At 44.5% G+C, this 19,457-nt stretch overlaps 1 long non-coding RNA gene across 1 annotated transcript; it reads left to right on the top strand.

Moving 5' to 3' along the window:
• Nucleotides 1–3,444: 3,444 nt before the first annotated feature.
• Nucleotides 3,445–17,347, top strand: LOC138760202 (uncharacterized). The gene is made up of 3 exons (XR_011355509.1): nt 3,445–3,550; nt 15,487–15,669; nt 17,228–17,347. It is a non-coding gene; the product is annotated as an uncharacterized lncRNA (long non-coding RNA).
• Nucleotides 17,348–19,457: the final 2,110 nt, after the last annotated feature.

The raw sequence follows: 19,457 nt of genomic DNA, 5'->3' as shown, positions 1-19,457 counted from the left end.
TTTCATTTATTTTGTCAGGATGTGGTTGACATTTGCAAGATGAACATTCATTGCTCATCTCCAAATGTTCCTATGAAGATTTTGTCCTTCTAATAAAACTACCCTAATGGACTGATGGAGGAGGGGATGAGACCCAATACTGATGAAGGAATGGCAAAATAATTGCATTAGGGTGGTGCTTTCAAAGTAGCCTTGAATGGTAACAGCAGTGAGTTATGTAGGAGCACACACCACAGTCACATCCTCTATCCTGAGCATTAATGTCCTCTCCTTGGTAGAGGAACATAGTGTGATAGTATGGGATCCTATAGTAGTAGAGATTGGCTGAGAGCCGTAGCCACACCTGCTGGCAGGTCATAAGGGGGTGCTCCTAACCAGACCCAGGTCAATCTGGACTGGTCGACTTTGATGCACTGCATCCCAGTCTTTTGTTAATAAAAGCCTTGGTTTGAGTCAACAAGTCTTTGAGTCATTCGACGCGCTACATTGGACTGGAAAGAGGACAGGTGAATAGTATTTCATCTGGAAAGACTGTTTTGGCCATTGGATGGTGGGAAGCAAAGAGATTTAAGGAGATAGATGCTACATCTAGCGATGGAATGAATTTGGTCCTGAAATTGGATGGCCCATCTGGGTTTATATATCCAAGCTTCGGGTCAGCGGCTCAAGTGAAATAAGCAGCTCCCTGGACCATGTATGATTCAGCCACATTCAGCCCATGCGGGTGAGGATGGCAGGTTTCTTTGCCTATAATTTATTTTTATTGCAATTGTTTTAATAATCATTTTCATTTTTAGGAACAGGTCATCACTTGCTACCTAACAGCTTAGAAGCACCTCCAAAACCGATCTAGAATTTCTGCTGAAGATACTCCCACGGTGTTGTTGGCGAGGATGTTCCAGGATTTTGATCCAGAAATGATGAAGTTAGGTATCGTATGATTTGGAGGCCATGTGCCTGCTGCCCTTGTGCTACCTGTTGAAAGTTGTCACAGCTTTGGGAAGTGCTGTCAGAGGAGCCTTGATGAGTAACTGTGGTGCAATTTGTAAATGGCAAATGCTGTGGGTATGTCCCTAGTTTAAAGATGGAACGTCAAAGGGTGCCAATCAAACAAATCACTTAGTCCTAGATCGTGCCGAGCTTCCTAAGAGTTGAAACTGTAATCATCCTGGCAACTGGAATGTACCATCGCACTTGTGATTTGTGCCCCACAGACTAGAGGAAGGCCTTGGGATGGGACGTAAATCATTTGCAGCAAGATACCCAGCCTTTGGCCTGCTTTCTACAGGTATGGGGTGCCAATGCACAGGACAGGTGAAAGGTTACAGAGAGTTGTGAACTCTGCCAGCACCTACATGGACATCAGTCTTCATTCCATTAAGGACATCTACAAGAGGTGATGTCTCAAGAAGGCAGCATCTCTTATCAAGACTCTCACCTTCCAGGCCATGGCCTCTTCTCACTGCTACCATCAGGAAGGAGGTCCAGGAGCCTGACGATGAGCACCCAGCGGGACAAAACCAGTCTTCCCCTCCACCATCAGATTTCTGAATGGACAATAAACCACAGACACGGCCTCACTTTTGAACTCTGCCAGCACGAACATGGGCATCAGTCTTCATTCCATTAAGGACATCTACAAGAGGTGATGTCTCAAGAAGGCAGCATCTCTTATCAAGACTCTCACCTTCCAGGCCGTGGCCTCTTCTCACTGCTACCATCAGGAAGGAGGTCCAGGAGCCTGACGATGAGCACCCAGCGGGACAAAACCAGTCTTCCCCTCCACCATCAGATTTCTGAATGGACAATAAACCACAGACACGGCCTCACTTTTGCACTATTTTTTTTTAAAAGTGTGTTGACAGAAATGTAATTTAGAGCAATTTTGCATCTGTAATGCTGGCGCAATACGTTAACTTTCATGTCACGTACTCATGGTATTTATGTGGCTAGCCCAGTTCCATTTCTAGTCATTAGTGACCCGCAGGATGGGAAAACGTGTGCTGATGGTAATACTGACAAACCAGATGAGATTTTCATGTCTACCATTATTGATCTTACCTCTCTTTCTCATCAAAAATATATGAATTTCAAAGCTTTTATTTAAATTCTCCAGCTACTCTGAATTGGGATCGGCAATCTGTCCTTGAACCTAACTGCTCTAGTGTATGAACCTTTGAGCAGTGTTAAGGTTAAAACCTCAATACAACTACTTATAAAATCATTCCAAATAACTTTTTTTAAGATGCCAAATTATGAATTTTTTTTTTAATGCCAAAACAGTATGCTGGGAAATAGGTTTAGTTCTGTGGATTGATAGTCCAGGTATGGTAAACCACTGTTATACTGTGATTGGCTACTGCTGGCTGGTCATGCCTCCTAAGACCGATCCTTCCCACAACCCCTTGCATTCTCCCCATTCATCCTGCCATGATCCTTTGATGAGGTTGGTTGCGGCTGCAGTCTATAGACAATAATATCTTGTCAGTTTCACAACCTCAGTCTTTTGTGGTAATTGATGGTGCATCAATTTTATTGACTAATTTTTCAAGAAAAATGGAGCAATACCAGAAACCTGGGAGATCCAACTTAGACCTTCGATCATCTGACGACCCAAACACGTTCGAACTCTGGCTACGTTGCTTTGAGGACTCCTGACAGCCACCACAAATGTTGTTAACACGGATGAGGACAGACTGAAGCTCCTTTTCCCATGAGTTGGACCCCTGGTCATTCCAGTGACCAACGACGCCAAATCGTATGTGGAGGCCATTGGTACACTGAAGGTCCTGTATTGCAGAAGGGTGAATGAGATTTAAGCAAGGCACCTCCTGGCCACAAGGAAGCAGCGACCTGGGGAGTCGAGTGCCAAGTACCTACAAGTCCTCCAGGCCCTCTGCAGAGTGTGCAACTGCAAAGCCGTGTCGGCCGCCCAGAACGCAGAGGACCTCATCCAGGATGTCTCTGTGGCCGGGATCTGCTCTAAATACATAAGACAGTGACTCCTGGAGCAGAAGGTACTCGACTTGCAAGGGGCAGTTGAATTAACAGAGACAGTGGAGGTGGCCCTCCAAAACTCAGACAACTACTCAGCCGCCTCTTGGCCGCCGCAGGTGCCGCTGTCTTGGAACAGGGGTTCATTAGGCATCATCGGACTCCTCTAGCAATCTGATCTCAGCTGCCGTGGCGGGTGATTGCCCCAAATGCTACTACTGCGGGTGTGGCAAGCACCCGAGGAAACGCTGCCCTGCCAAGGAGGCAGTATGTGCTAGATATGGGAAAAGAAGACATTACACAAAAGTCTGCCAGTCTAACCCGCCCGTGAAGACTAGCAGTGCCAAGTGCAGACGGCTGCCACCCCAGACAGCACATTCAGCGCCATCTCCTCTGTGGACTAGCGACACCAGGTGTGATTCGTGGGGGCTGCCATTTTGTACTGCGTGACTAATGCGATTTTCTCAGGCCTGCAGCACCGTAGAGGAGCAGCGAAGGCAGCTATCTGAACCAAGAGGGGCCACACGAACTCACCAGGTCCATGACTGACATCCAGGTAAACGGGCGCATTACCAACTGTTTGTTTGATAGCGGGAGGAGGGAAAGCTTTATTCATCCCAATACCGCTAAGCGCCTATCCTTCAAAGTATGGCCTGTCAACCATAAGTTATCACTCGTGCCTAAATCCCAGATGGCAGATGTCCACGGGTCCTGTGTAGTGACTTGGACCATTGGAGGCACAGCTGCACCCTCTTGCTAGATTTCCAGTGCCAACTGAAGAGTGTTGCATTGGAGTTCAATGGGTATATCAATTACCAGAGCAACTTTACACAACTAGTCTATGAGTTAACCGAGGCACTGCAGCCATCAATTGCCTTACCAATTAAGTTATAAAACAAATAAAATCAAAGAAATATTACAGATCTAGACAGTAAAGTACCAAAAATGAACTACATGTTGATACACAAAGAAGGAAGAATCAACACATTGTGACAATTATCAAATTCTGCTCTATGGCTTATAAATACAAAGTTACACACCTTGCCGATCCTTAAAAGAAAAGTTGGAAACAGAAAAAAAGAGAAAAAAATAAAAAGGCAAAGATCCCCCCCCCACCCCAAGGAAAATGAAAAAAGAAAGAGGTAATTCTCCCATATGATGAGACAAAATCATCTGTTTTCCAAAAGCATTAATTACATATAGATGAAACATTACACTTTCATCCAAAGCTTACTTCCTCCCTTCAGAGATAAATGTCTTGATGTAGACATCACTAGGGAAAGTGGAGATAATATTATTGGAGACCGGAGGGGGGAATCATCGAAAGCTTAACCCCTGCATATCTTAAACACAGGTTCCATAAAAACGTAACGATTTCTGAGGTTGTAAGCAATCTTCTCCAGGGGAAAACAACTATTCATTTCTGACTTCCAGTAGGTCAGACTCAGTTGGAAATCATATTTCCAAGTAATGGCTATGCAATTCCTGGCCTCCACGAAAGCAAATTGATAAATTGATAAAATTGATTGACTCAATGGCCAAATTGGAGTTGGTGGTGATGGTGGGGGAGGGGGGGGGTGGTGCTATCAAAACACTCCTAGCCCAAAATAAGTTAATTCCTTACCAATCTTGTAATTGACAAGTTGACCCCAAGAAAGTGTGAACTGCACATTCATTTAAGATATGAAGAGGCTAATTGACTTTTCCATGCTTTTGAAGTAAATAGATTCATCCATTCATGCAAAAAATCTAGAAGAGTAGAATTCAGATAAAAATGAGCCACCAAAAACATTTTTGGTTACTACCTCCTTATTAGGAAGTGCATAGAAAATGGGATTAGTTCAAATACTGTAAATCAGCGTCTTCATTGTTGGGGTCTTTCATGGCTTGGTTCAGCATCATGCTGAAGAAGATTGAAAAGAGGGTTGGTGCGAGAACACAGCCTTGCTTCACGCCATTGTTAATGGAGAAGGATTCAGAGAGCTCATTGCTGTATCTGACCCGACCTTGTTGGTTTTCGTGCAGTTGGATAATCATGTTGAGGAACTTTGGGGGACATCCGATGCGCTCTAGTATTTGCCAAAGCCCTTTCCTGCTCACGGTGTCGAAGGCTTTGGTGAGGTCAACAAAGGTGATGTAGAGTCCTTTGTTTTGTTCTCTGCACTTTTCTTGGAGCTGTCTGAGGGCAAAGACCATGTCAGTGGTTCCTCTGTTTGCGCGAAAGCCGCACTGTGATTCTGGGAGAATATTCTCAGCGACACTAGGTATTATTCTATTTAGTAGAATCCTAGCGAAGATTTTGCCTGCAATGGAGAGCAACGTGATTCCCCTGTAGTTTGAGCAGTCTGATTTCTCGCCTTTGTTTTTGTACAGGGTGATGATGGTGGCATCACGAAGATCCTGAGGCAGTTTACCTTGGTCCCAACAAAGCTTGAAAAACTCATGCAGTTTGGCATGCAGAGTTTTGCCGCCAGCCTTCCAGACTTCTGGGGGGATTCCATCCATACCTGCTGCTTTGCCACTTTTCAGTTGTTCGATTGCCTTATATGTCTCATCCAGGGTGGGAACCTCATCCAGCTCTAGCCTTAGGGGCTGTTGAGGGAGCTGGAGCAGGGCGGAATCTTGGACTGAGCGGTTGGTACTGAAAAGAGATTGGAAGTGTTCTGACCATCGGTTGAGGATGGAGATCTTGTCGCTGAGGAGGACTTTGCCGTCTGAGCTGCGCAGCGGGCTTTGGACTTGGGGTGAGGGGCCGTACACAGCCTTTAGAGCCTCGTAGAAACCCCTGAAGTCGCCAATGTCCGCGCTGAGCTGTGTTTGTTTGGCGAGGCTAGTCCACCACTCATTTTGGATCTCCCGGAGTTTGCGCTGAAGATACCGCACGGATGGCAGTCTCTTCAATCTGAGGCGCCTGCAAGCTCACACCAAGACACAAGAGAAACTTGTCCGTGAACTACTCTTTGCAGATGATGCCGCTTTAGTTGCCCATTCAGAGCCAGCTCTTCAGCGCCTGACGTCCTGCTTTGCGGAAACTGCCAAAATGTTTGGCCTGGAAGTCAGCCTGAAGAAAACTGAGGTCCTCCATCAGCCAGCTCCCCACCATGACTACCAGCCCCCCCACATCTCCATCGGGCACACAAAACTCAAAACGGTCAACCAGTTTACCTATCTCGGCTGCACCATTTCATCAGATGCAAGGATCGACAATGAGATAGACAACAGACTCGCCAAGGCAAATAGCGCCTTTGGAAGACTACACAAAAGAGTCTGGAAAAACAACCAACTGAAAAACCTCACAAAGATAAGCGTATAGAGAGCCGTTGTCATACCCACACTCCTGTTCAGCTTCGAATCATGGGTCCTCTACCGGCACCACCTACGGCTCCTAGAACGCTTCCACCAGCGTTGTCTCCGCTCCATCCTCAACATCCATTGGAGCGCTCACACCCCTAACGTCGAGGTACTCGAGATGGCAGAGGTCGACAGCATCGAGTCCACGCTGCTGAAGATCCAGCTGCGCTGGATGGGTCACGTCTCCAGAATGGAGGACCATCACCTTCCCAAGATCGTGGAGAGCTCTCCACTGGCCACCGTGACAGAGGTGCACCAAAGAAAAGGTACAAGGACTGCCTAAAGAAATCTCTTGGTGCCTGCCACATTGACCACTGCCAGTGGGCTGATAACGCCTCAAACCGTGCATCTTGGCGCCTCACAGTTTGGCGGGCAGCAACCTCCTTTGAAGAAGACCGCAGAGCCCACCTCACTGACAAAAGGCAAAGGAGGAAAAACCCAACACCCAACCCCAACCCACCAATTTTCCCCTGCAACCGCTGCAATCGTGTCTGCCTGTCCCGCATCGGACTGGTCAGCCACAAACGAGCCTGCAGCTGACGTGGACTTTTTACCCCCTCCATAAATCTTCGTCCGCGAAGCCAAGCCAAAGAAAAAGAAGAAATCAGTAAAAAAAAGGCAAGAATTTGTGAGCATTCAATTATCTTTACAATTATCCTTAAAACAAATAATATTTAAACAACTGTACCAACAGAAGTGTGAAAGTTCCAAATATTTGGTTCAGGAATGAACTTATTTGCATTATGGTTTGTAGAGTATCGGTATATCGCATTTAATCTTACTGTTTACATTCATCGTCACTGCTGAAATCCTCTGTATTCGACGATGATGCCTTTTGTTCCGTTGATCCACAGAGTGAAGACGCCTATCTGTGTATTTGTTTAATGTGGACTTGATGTTACACTCCAGGAAGCACACGATACTTCACAAATTGAACGACCGATTTCAATGGCCTGGAACATTAGTGTCTTTTAAGTTAACAAAGTTATCCGCCGCATACACAGAGAGACAGGCAAAGTGGTGCAGATAGTCCTCAAATTAAGGCCTACGCGAGTTACGTCCACCTGCACATATGACCAAATTTTGTTCTTAAATACTGTACACGTGCTGAGATTCTTCATTAAAGGTTCATTCTTTGGAACCCTTGTTGAAAAATTGCTTTAATACCTTGCTAAGTACCTACTATAGTAGTAATCACGACCCTAAAAATCCTACCTGGTTCAGGCAAGAGATCTGCTTTTCTGGTCTAAATATGACCATCAGAGTAAAATAACAGAAGAGCTGGAAGAAGTCAGCAGATTGCGCAGCATCCATAGCAGGTAAAGATACATAAAGTCAGTGATGTTTTGGGCCCAAGCCCTTCTTCAAGGTACGAGTAAAAAGCATCCAGGCGCCTAAATTAAAGGGCTGGAGAGACATAAAGAAACACAGGGGGAGGAGCAAAGACAAACAGCGTTAATTAGAAATGGACAAGAGGAAAGGAAGGCTGAGCATTGATTGGGGAAAGTGGGGGTTGGCTCTGAACACAATGCTGAGGGAAAGTAGACCAGGGAAGGGAAAAGAGGGAAAGACGGAGCCAGAGGAGAGGAGATATAGGGATAGATGAAGGGGGGGTGGGGGGGCTAATGTAAACCAGAGAAGTCGATGTTGGTGCTATCTATCGCCATCAACTCGGCTCTCATCTTCCGTCATCTGCAAATTTGCCCGCCCCCACATGCAACAAGGACAAGATTCCCCTTGTCCTTGCCTATACCCCACTAGCCTCCACATCCAACATATAATCCTCCCGCATTTCTGCCACCAAGTATGTGATCCCACCACTAAATACATCTTCCCCTATTCTCCCTTCTCCGCCTTTCCGCAGGTACCGCTCCCTCGGTGACTTCCTCGTCCACTCCTCCCTTCTCACCAATCACCCCCTTGGCGCCTTCCCCTATGACTGCAGGATGTGCTGGACTCGCACCCACACCTCCACCCTCACCACTATTTGGGGTCCCAAACAGTCCTTCCAAGTGAAGCAACTCTCCACTTGTGAACCTTCAGGGGTCATCTACTCCATCCAGTGCTCCCATTATGGTCCCCTCTACATCAGGGAGACTGGACGCAGACTGGGAAATCACTTCATTGAACACTCCGTCTGCCACAATGGTTCAGATCTCACAGTGGCCATCCATTTCAATTCTCTACCCTATTCCCTTGCCAATATGTCTGTCCTTGGACTCACACAGAGCCAGACTGAGACCACCCATAAATTGCTGGAACAACACCTCGTATTCCATCTGGGCACCTTTCATTCAGATGACATTTACATCGACCTCCAGATTACATTAGCTGTCCCCCTCCCCACCATCTATTCCTGTCTCCTTTTCTCGAGCTCTCTCTCTCGCTGACTTTCTCTCTCTCTCTCTCCCCACTTAGCCATCTGTCTCCTTTCCCCCAGCACTGCACTCACAGAGCCAACAACATCCCTTCTCTATCAATCCCCACCATTCCTCTCTCCTGTCGTCCTACCCATCTCCAATTAAAACTTTTGTCTGTTGGTCTGTGATCTGCCCCTGCCTGTTTTTCACTCATACCTTGAAGAAGGACTCAGCCTAAAACATTGGTTCTACGTATGCAGGTGATCCCCGACTTACGACTGTAATCGGGACTGTCGATCTGGTCGTAACTCGAATTGGTCGTACGTCAGGTTCGCTGACCATGCACGATTAAATGAGACCATAAATAAATTTTTACAAAGATTCTTAACAACCTTTAATGAAGATTGTAAATATATGTACAGTACCTTCAATAAAGATACTCGCCATATGAACTTCTGGTATATATTAAAGTCACTGGACTTGGGCTGCCATGGGGAGCGAAGACCAGGCTGCTGTAGGGAACAGGGATTTTATGGTTGCCTCAAAGAGTGGGAACCTCAGGCTGCATGGAGAGCAGGGACTTTTAGAGCTGCCTTGGAGAGTGGGGAGTACTGTATACAATCCTTTTAATACAAAACTTGTACAGTAGTTTTAATAAAGATTTTTACGTATGCATGGGTGGACGTAACTTGCGTAGTTTATAAGTCGAGGACTACCTGTATTTTTGTACTGTGAGGCCTGCTGAGTTCCTCCACCTTTCCGTGTGTTTTATTTCTATCTCAGCAGACGAAGCCTTTTATGTTTCACTCCGTGTTCATCAATGCAGTCGGTCCTGAACTAACTCCTCAGTTCAGGAGGATTAGAGATGGGCAATAGATTGCAGACTTGCCAATAAGATCCATTTTTGCATGTACAACTAATGCAACTTCTCCACCCAACCCCCACCCCCCACCCCCCCAACCCAACACCATGACACAAATTGAAAGAAAATTAAAGTGTTGGCTTGGAATTTTTGGGTTGCAATCAATGAGCGCTTTAACTTTTGTTTCCTCTCAGAAACCTGTAAATTACTACACCCATCTCACCCCACCCTGCTCTTCCTCTCTGCTCAACACCTCTACATTTCTCATTTGTTTTTCTCTTTATATATCTAAGCATGGTTTGTTTTTTCAATTTGCAAACGGAAACCTAAATTCTTAATATTCTCATTACAAATGAAAGCTGGAAATATATATTGATAATTTATTTTATACCTCTTTTTATTTCAAGTATTCATTAATCATGATTTTTTAAAAAGCCTATCATCCAGATATTTATATCCTTCTGGCATTTGCTGCAGTAACCTCAAAACTGTTTCTTGTTTGTTAGAAGGACATTAGTGAAGTTACATCTTTCCTATTTTCTTGTAAGCATACAGGAAACACAGCAATTTGTAATCTGTTTGATTTCTATAGAGACTTACTTTGAAATGCTACAGTAACCCTTGGTGATAGCATATTTCCTCTAATTCGTAGTCAATCATGTGACAAGGTTATCGGAAAAATAGCTTAAATGCAAAGAACAACCCAACTCTGGGATCTGGTAACAGATTAGCAGGTTTGAAGTTAGTGAATTGTTTTTCTTCTGACTACTTTAACTTACATGAAATATTCCCGAAGAATTTGATGGCAAAATAACACCGTCGAGGATTTATTTATTTAGACATACAGCATGGTGACAGGCCACTTTGGCCTACGTGTCTGGGCTTCCCAATTTACCCCCAATATGCCCCCAATTAACCTACACTCCCGGTACATTTTTGAGCAATGCGAGGAAAACAGAGCCCTGGTGAAAACCCACGCAGACGCGAAGAGAACATATGAACTCCTTGTGGAGAGCGCAGGATTTGAACCCTGGTTTGTCCCGATCAATGGCGCTGTAAAGGCATTGCGCTAATCGCTATGCCAACCGTGCTGTTCACTAATACAGGTACTCCCCAGCTTACGTCCATAATTGGGACTGAAGGATCGGTCGTATCTCGGAATGGATGTGTCGGAATTTTGTCCGCATGTGTGGAGTACCGAAATCTCAAAGCAAGCTTTTTAATCAAATCTTTTTCTCATCGTAGATTTGGCGATAACTCAAATCTCCATGAATTTGTCGATCAACTTTAACCATATAACCACTTACAGCACAGAACAGGACAGTTCGGCCCTACTAGTCCATGCCGTAACAATTGAAAAAGCCTATCCACATTTTCTCTGTCTGTCCCTTTTAAAATCTTAAACACCTCTATCAAGTCCCCCCTCAATCTCTACGCTCCAGAGAAAAAAGCCCTAGTCTGCACAACCTTTCCCTGTAACTCAAACCTTGAAATCCTGTCAACATTCTCGTGAACCTTCTCTGCGCTCTCTCTATTTTGTTTATATCTTTCCTATAATTTGGTGACCAAAACTGTACACAGTACTCCAAATTTGGCCTCACCAATGCCTTGTACAATTTCATCATAACCTCCCTACTCTTGAATTCAGTACTCCGATTTATGAAGGCCAACATTCCAAATGCCTTCTTCACCACACCATCTACCTGAGTATCAGCCTTGAGGGTACTATTTACCATCACTCCTAAATCCCTTTGTTGCTCTGCACATCTCAATAGTCGACCATTTAATGCATATGACCTATTTAGATTTGCCTTTCCAAAATGTAACACCTCACACTTATCTGTATTAAATTCCATCAGTCATTTCTCAGCCCACACCTCCAGCTTTCCTAAATCACCTTTTAATCTACGGTAATGTTCCTCACTGTCCACAACACCACCAATCTTTGGTGAGTCTTTTCACCTTCTGGTCTATGCCTACCTTCTTAGTTGGCATCCTGGGATCTGTAGGCTGGACACAGCCATCTTGATTCCTATGCACATGCGCAAGTCTTCGATCGGCACATGCACAGTGGGTTCGTGGAGTTAAGCGCCCTGACGATATTGAATTGCGCCCTTAACTCTCGTGCATGTGTTCACCGAACTCTGATGCACGAACCCACTGACCATGTGCCAACTGAAGACTCGCGCATGCGTGCAGGAATCAAGATGGCCACGCCCAGCCTATGGACCATGGTCATCCTATGGCTGTCTAACAAGGTAAGTACACACATTTTGGCTCTTACATGCCCTATTATAGAGTGTCAAGTACAATATAAATTGCATAAATTTTATATTTTTTCTTATATATCTATTTTTTTTTAAATTTTGGTCATGTGCGGATGGACATAAGTCGTATAGGTTGCAAGTCAGGGAGTACCTGTATTGCCAAGTAAAACTGAGTTAGTTCCCTGAGGGAAGCTTCCCACAAATTCTGAAAAGATTCAACATTTGCCATCAATACCCCTCAGCCACTAGCTGTGTAAATGTGTGAATCCGCTATCATCGACCATGTGGCTTTATTTTTTTAATCTAGCAACAGAATTGTAATATAATTCTATACGTTATTACTTTGTCTTGTCTTAACATCATGTATATGGATTGTTATTGTTAAACTCAATAAAAGTATTTTAAAAAGTAAAGAAAGAATTGTAATATAATTCTTTACATTTAATCTTCATCTTGAGCCCTGCCAACTTGACATCCAAACTAGCTGTGAACCGGCAGGACACAACAGCAGGGGGCCCTCAGTAAGCTGAGGGGTGACATTGGTTGCAAATGGTGAGGTCTGAGAGGTGGGGCAGTGGAGGACAACAATCAGGAAGGACCCCAATAAAACAACCACACAAAACTTCTTCAGAAGGCTACGGAAAGTTGGCATATCCCCAAATCTCTCACCAGTTGCAAAAGATGCTCCAGAGAAAACATCACAGCCTGGTACTGCTCTGGCCAAGACCACAAGAAAAGGTGGAGAGCTGTGTATGCAGCTCAAGCCATCTTGTAAACCAGCCTCTCATCCAGTGACTCTGTCGACACTAACCGCTGCCTCGGAAAAACTGCCAGCATAATAAAGGACCTGTCCCATCTCAATCACATTCTCACCCGCACCCCCCCCCCCCCCCAACCCACCCTCTGCAATCAGGCAAATCACGTACCACTAGTTTTAAGACAGCTTCTTTCCCACTGTTATTAGACTCTGGAACAGACCTTGAATAGACCAGAAATGATGGCTTATTCTCAAAAAAGCTCAACGCAGACCTTGCACTATTGTTAACATTTTCCTCTGTAACACTGGAGCACTATATACTTCACATTTGTTTTATTTTGTGCTGCCTGTGTACTTAAGTATGAGTTGATTTGCCTGAATAGCACATGTGACAACAACAAATATAGGTAGTCCCGACTTAAGACCAAAAATGGGACTGAAGGATTTGTTATAACTCAGGTTGTTAGTTGGGGAACGGGGACCTCAGGCTGCCGACAGTGAACGGGGACTTTGGGCTGCCATGGGGAATGGGGACTTTGGGCTGGCACCGGGAACAGGGACTTTGGGCTGCAGATGGGAAACAGGGTCTTCGGGCTGCCGCCGGGAGCAGGGACCGCTGTATTCAGTACTTTTACTACAAAATATGTATTTGTACAGTATTTTTAATTAATTTTTTAAAAATTCAGTCATATGTGCAGGTAGATATAACTCGTGTAGGTGGGGAAGTTGAGGACTACCTGTAATTCAATTCAGTGACAGGAGAAAGGGAATGATCATGGTGGATAGAGAAGTAGCAGAAAGCGAGTAAAACAGGTCTGCGGACACCGTGATTGAAGTAAAAACACAACGTTGGAGAAACTCAGCAGGTCAGACAGTGTATCTTTATACAGCAAAGATACATAGTCAACATCAAGGTATGAGCAAAACGGAGGCAGGTGCCTGAACAAAACAAAAATAGTAGTTGCAGAAGGGTCCTTTGAGAGGCTGGAATGTGCATTCCTGCTCCCCAAGGCCCACAAAGAATGATGTAAGAGGCAGGTAACAGCTTCAACTTCCCTATCACCTGATTTACCAACCCATGGGATATGCACGTGGTGATTTCAAGATTTAAACTGGACTCTTAATTGCACTTCAGAACCACCCAAATAACAAACTGGAAAAATATTTGACATTTCATTCGGTTCTAAGTGTGACAATAAAGAGATCAAATTAATGTTCCTGTCACTTTTTATGCCAATAATACTAATTGTAACCCTTAGTTTCCTGTTGCCTGTCATTAATTCTCCATTCCGCACCCATCCTGACCTTTCCGTCTTCGACTTCTTCTACTGTTATCATGAGACCCAAATATAAGCTTAATGAATGATATCTTATCTTCTGTCTGGGGATTTGACATCCTTCTAGACTCTTTATCAAATTCTACAACTTCTGGCACTCCCTTTCTCTATATCAGGTCAAGTCACATCACCCACGCTTGACATTCATTTAACAACACAGCTTGACTTGTTGATTGTGGCCTGCAAGCCTTCGTTTGTTGGCGCACCCATTCCCTACTGCCCTCATCTCATGTTCTTTATGAGCAAAGGGCCTGTTGTTACGAGCCCAGTGGACCCCAAAACCCAGCAGCAATAGATATTCACCAAGACAAATGGTTACTTAAACAAAAGTTGCTTTTAATTATCTTTAAACGTGAAAACAGAATCACACTTTAACTTACCACTATTATCTTAACCCCCCCCTCCCCCCTCTAAGTGCACGTGTATGTAATGTGCTTGTGTAAGTTCAGAAAAAGTTCTTTGGTTCACAGTCCAATCTCACTTCTCATTCCTCCAAGTTCACTGGTTGCAGATAATTCTTATACTGTGCACAGAATTTAACATTTATAAAATTCACCAGGCTTTGGTGCTTGAAGGTTAGGAAGGTTCTAAGCATTTATAGAGAGACTTGTTGTTCCAGGACATCCACAACTGATTCCTTTTTAATCAGCCACTCCAGTGTCTTGCTCTTGAAACTTGACCCCTTCAGGGTTCTCCAGATTATAACCTCTTTCTTTTAGGTCACCACAGAATGCCTTTTTGTTTCTCTTATTCCAAGTGAAACATTAGACAGTCAATCCTCTCCTCTTGCATGAACCATAAGGGTTTTGACCAGGTTGAATTAAGAACTCACAACCCGTCTTCCTAATGGGGCTTTCCACAAGCTTACCAGCTTGTCCTGTTCCATTCCCAGCTGTTGTTACTGTTCTATCTCTCACTCTCTGAGTGAAAAAGTCTGTTTGACTCTCTATGCTTGCCAAACCACGACCCTCTCAGAACATCTCCAGATAATCTACAGCTCCAATAAGATCTTTCATCTGTTGCCTTTTAGTAAACAACAAGAAGTCTCTTGGGCACTCTCCAAAGCTCTTGCAAAAGCTCTGAAGCCCCCGACATGTCTAGCATTAGCAGAGCTCCAGTATTTCAAATAAGATCTGTTTTAAAGTGTTTGTATGTGACCTACTCTAACAAAACTTTCCCAATTTATCTTCCAAAAACATATCTACATACTCTGTAACACTGTCTCTCCAAAATTGCTCCCATTTACCTCCTGAGGTATCCCGAATTCACCCATCAGAGTGAACCTTCCCATATCACCTGTTGTAAAACCCCATCTCAGGTGTATCTGTACATTCATAGAACACTACCAACCAACAATGCTGAATATTTATTATTTATTCTCTTCCTTCAATGTTTAAATGTTTCCTCTTTGTCCAACTTACTTTGTGTTAATGTGTTTTATACAGCCGTCATCGAATCAGTACACTGCATTTATGTTTATGACAATAGATGCTCAATTATTCAGAGATATTGCATTTATCCTTTCTCTCTTGCCCCCCCTCCCCAAACCATCCTGCAGCTTCATGGTGTAACATCTCATCGATGCTGTCGACCTCTGCCATCTCGAGTACTTCGACGTTAGGGATGAAAGCGCTCCAATGAATGTTGAGGATGGAGCGGAGACAACACTGGTGGAAGCGTTCTAGGAGCCGTAGGTGATGCCAGTAGAGGACCCACGATTCGGAGCCGAACAGGAGTGTGGGTATGACAACGGCTCTGTATACGCTTATCTTTGTGAGGTTTTTCAGTTGATTGTTTTTCCAGACTCTTTTGTGTAGTCTTCCAAAGGCGCTATTTGCCTTGGCGAGTCTGTTGAAGATCCAGCTGCGCTGGGTGGGTCACGTCTCCAGAATGGAGGACCATCGCCTTCCCAAGATCGTGTTATATGGTGAGCTCTCCACTGGCCACCGTGACAGAGGTGCACCAAAGAAAAGGTACAAGGACTGCCTAAAGAAATCTCTTGGTGCCTGCCACATTGACCACCGCCAGTGGGCTGATATTGCCTCAAACCGTGCATCTTGGCGCCTCACAGTTTGGCGGGCAGCAACCTCTTTTGAAGAAGACCGCAAAGCCCACCTCACTGACAAAAGGCAAAGGAGGAAAAACACAACACCCAACCCCAACCAACCAATTTTCCCTGGCAACCGCTGCAACCATGTCTGCCTGTCCCGCATTGGACTTGTCAGCCACAAACAAGCCTGCAGCTGACGTGGACATTTACCCCCTCCATAAATCTTCGTCCGCGAAGCCAAGCCAAAGAAAAAACATCTCATACCAGCAGCAATAGATATTCGTCACGACACTGCTATTTTTAAAGACATTATATTTATTACTAACTACAAATATTATAACACCTTAAGTAACATAACCCCGACTAAGCGCAAGTAGCGAGTATGTGTTTGTGTGTGTGAGATACACAAAACCATTTCAGCTTAGACACAATTCTTGAAAGTCATTCCAAAGACAGTCTTAGAAATCCAATGTTGACACGAAGACTCTTAAACTGATGCAAATAAGTAATCAAAAGGGAGGTGGGAGAGACTGAGTGACCACATGCTGAAAATTCACAAACCCTTGTCGAGTTGCTTCCAGAGTGAATTCAGACGAGTGGCTGCCACAACTCCTCTTTTCCTTTTGTAGGGGAACCGAAATGTGTGACTTCCACAAAGCTTCTAAAACCCCAGCACAGGTCAGACAAAATGACCATGACAATGGCCACAATCCAAATGCAGTAATTCACCTGCTTCAAAAACCCAAATAAGGGTCGATCAAAGTGCCTTTTCCTTTTGTGACTGCATGGTTCAATAAGACCCCTTCAAATTGACCTTTCCTTTGGTCACAGTGGGGTTTAATAATTTCCCTGACAGGAAGAATCAATCAAATTGTCCATCACCACCCGGGACCACTCCAGCACAGAGTTGCTTCAGATGGCTGCTGCTCTCAAAGTGTTGACCCTTCAAAATGGCTGCTGCTCTCAAAGTGCTGGCCCTTCAAAATGGCTGCTGCTCTCAATGTGCTGTCCCTTCAAAATGGCTGCTGCTCGCAAAATGTGTTGTTTTTCACTCACATGACTCTCTCCACTTGTGTCCCTGGAAAAGCAACACGTTTCTTCTCTTCAAAAAGTAGCGAAGTTGAGCTGTTGCCACCCCAGTCTCTCCAAAGCCGTGCATGTTTGCAGCTTGTTAACCCTTAAAGAAACAGTCACACTAAAATGAAATGGGCGCTGGTAATAATGGTAACTTGTTCTCTCTCCATTTCAGTTATAGCAAAGTGTTTATGGCCTGAAACAGTTTCTTTTTTCACCTATGCTACCTGATCTGCTTGGTATTTCCAACGTTTGGATAAAGATAGATAACCAACACCTTGGACTTGAGCCCATCACTAAGGTAAAATTTTGGCAGCCACCCAAACATAATGATGGGGGGAGGGGGGAAGAGCACGGTCCAAAAGGCAGGAGGTTATAGGTGGATAAGGTAGGGAGGGCACACCAGCAAACTGGGGGAGGAGGGATGGCTCGATGAATAGAGAGAGAAGGGGGTGGAGAGCTGGAGTAAAGAAGACAAAGGGAGAGGGAAGGAAAGGAGAATGAAGAGTAGACTAGCAGAAGCCGATGTTAATGGCATCTGGTTGGTTGGAGAGTCCCCAGGTGGAACATCAAGTGTTCGTCCAATTTACGGCTGATATTGTTGGCATAGCACTAGAGGCCATGGACAAACGTGTGAGCATGCAAGTGGGATGCAGAATTAAAGTGGTTGACTGCAGGGAGATCCCTGTCACAGATGTGGACAGAGCAAAAATGTAGAGAAGGCCACAAAGTGAGTACCATCTGGATGCAGTACATCATTCCCATAGATACACAAGTGACTGCAAACAGTCTGGAATGGTGGTGAGAGAGGAAGTGTGGGTGCTAGTGTGGCAATTCCTGCAGCCGCAGGGAAAGGGTGTTGTGGTTTTTTTGGGTGTCCAACAGTGAGGCGGGCAATGTGGAGAATTCTTCAGAAAGGTTTAAAGCCTCTATTTGCAAACAAAAGCTAAGGCAATCAGAAAAATCCTGCCCACTGATCACAGCATGCATCCTCTTTTTGCATTAAATTCTAACCTTGCTTGTTCAATCAATCAAGTCCCTTATCTTAGCACAATACCAATCCTTGGTTGGCCACCATTATTTCTCATTTCTTTATCTAATCATGCTTCAGACCACATCCTCCTCATTATTCCGCCACCATTAACTTTTACCCATCCTCCCTATCCTGTATTCTTACCACATGATTCATCATCTCTTGCCACCTGCTCCCTTCTATTCATTATTGTGGCCTTGTGTAGTAAATACATAATCGATTATTACTTTTGTAACATAGTGTGTGTAAATTGTTACATAGTAATGGATTAATAAATGAATGTGGTTTATTTTCCATGCATTCCCCCCGCTTTGGTCTCACCTAGAGGGAGAGAAGACAGAGAGCTGCACACATTTAAGGTCAGATTAAGCTACAACTGGGCTATTTGAAATTTATTGTGTACAAGCCTCAAAATATTCTCTTTCCCCTGCTCCCTGGACCACTGAGCCAATATCTTGAGACAGGAAAAAAAGACCCAGGAACCCTTACAATCTAACCTCAGCCGTGCTGCACTCTTCTTGAATACCTTGTACATCAAGGTATTATAACAAATTATAACAGTGCACCACTTATTTCTTATCTGCACTGCCTGCATTCCAAAGCCAGCTGTTGATGCTGTACAGTCTGTATCATTCAAGGAGTCTCTCCTCAATCTAGACATCAGGCTTCCATTTAGTGTTTTAATTCACTTTGAAACTTCTAAAATATTTTAATATTTGCTTTAATACTATATTCTGTTCATAGATTTGTCTTTTGGTTTGTAATTTTTATTTAGCTAATATCACAATTGCATGTAAGATATGTGACCCACATGATCCTCAGATTAGCCAAGCAAGCCATCCATTCTGCTCCCCCGGTCTCTGTCTAAAACTGTCTAACAGATTATGTGCATCTTGTGTTGCCTTAGCCTGTAACCTTTGTAATGCACTTATCCCCTACAATCAATCATACACCACTCTGGGTAGCATACTGATAATCCACCGCATATCTGGTTTGTTTGGAGAAAAGCCTCAATTCTACCCATTCTCAATTAACAGCCTCCAACCCTGCCACTGTCTCATTGCCCAGTGCTGTTAAGCCACAGATGAAATGATTGCAATGCTTGGCAGCCACCACTACAGCTATCTTCCAAGGGATATGGAGCTGAGGACTCACCATCCGATGTCAGATCCTAGGGTAACAGGACTGTTCTTTCTTTGGCTTGGCTTCGCGGACGAAGATTTATGGAGGGGTAATGTCCACGTCAGTTGTAGGCTCGTTTGTAGCTGACAAGTCCGATGCGGGACAGGCAGACACGGTTGCAGCGGTTGCAGGGGAAAATTGGTGGGTTGGGGTTGGGTGTTGGGTTTTTCCTCCTTTGTCTTTTGTCAGT

Source organism: Narcine bancroftii, chromosome 4 (assembly GCF_036971445.1).
Source record: "Narcine bancroftii isolate sNarBan1 chromosome 4, sNarBan1.hap1, whole genome shotgun sequence".
NCBI classification, from domain to species: domain Eukaryota; kingdom Metazoa; phylum Chordata; class Chondrichthyes; order Torpediniformes; family Narcinidae; genus Narcine; species Narcine bancroftii.
This window is presented reverse-complemented; position numbering and strand designations above follow the sequence as displayed.